The sequence below is a fragment of the Harpegnathos saltator genome, unplaced genomic scaffold (assembly GCF_003227715.2).
Source record: "Harpegnathos saltator strain DR-91 unplaced genomic scaffold, Hsal_v8.6 scaffold242, whole genome shotgun sequence".
NCBI classification, from domain to species: Eukaryota; Metazoa; Arthropoda; class Insecta; order Hymenoptera; family Formicidae; genus Harpegnathos; species Harpegnathos saltator.
Window position 1 is genome coordinate 59342 of NW_020230031.1, and position 659 is coordinate 60000.

The following is a 659-nucleotide window of genomic DNA, read 5'->3' on the forward strand; positions in this document are numbered from 1 at the left end:
TGTAGTCCACCCTAGGAGTCCAAATCCACCACTAACTGTTCGGGTTATTTGGAAGACTTACAAAAGTTACTAACTTTAAGTCCAGAAAGACGCATGGAATACTGTCCAAAACCACAAAAGACGTGTGGAAACATAGCCTACGCGACTCCAGGAGTCCAAATATGCAAAAAGAAAAAAGTCACTAGAAATTTCCCTAGATTTTTGAAAATTCCCCAGATCGAGTATGTTACTTATTAGTTGCTCCTGAGTGCATTACTGTTATTTGCAACAGCCTAGGATAATTAGTTCAGCCAATAAACGCTTGCAAATTTATCCAATAAGAACTTAGTATTAACAAACCATACGACCATGTGGACGCGGCACTGATAGCTACGTTTCGAGGTTTATCATCTATGTAGCATATACTCTATGGCTGGTCTCGGCCTATCGGAGCTCGCAAGCTTTAAGGCGGCATAAGGAATAGGGACCCTCAGAAAATTTTCCTTACTACGGCCCTGACAGAAGGCCAAAATGGCCGACCCACGTATTTCCAATATTGCCTATATTTGAGAGTAATCCACTTATAATTAGTCAATCCCCACACTTTAGAGTCAGTTATGCATCCAGACACGGTCTTTAACAAATTGCAATGTTCACTAATAAAGTATTTTAACCCGATC

At 40.5% G+C, this 659-nt stretch overlaps 1 pseudogene; it reads right to left on the bottom strand.

The window, feature by feature from the left end:
* Positions 1-645: 645 nt before the first annotated feature.
* Positions 646-659, bottom strand: part of LOC112588547 (uncharacterized) — a 2965-nt pseudogene continuing 2951 nt past the window's right edge.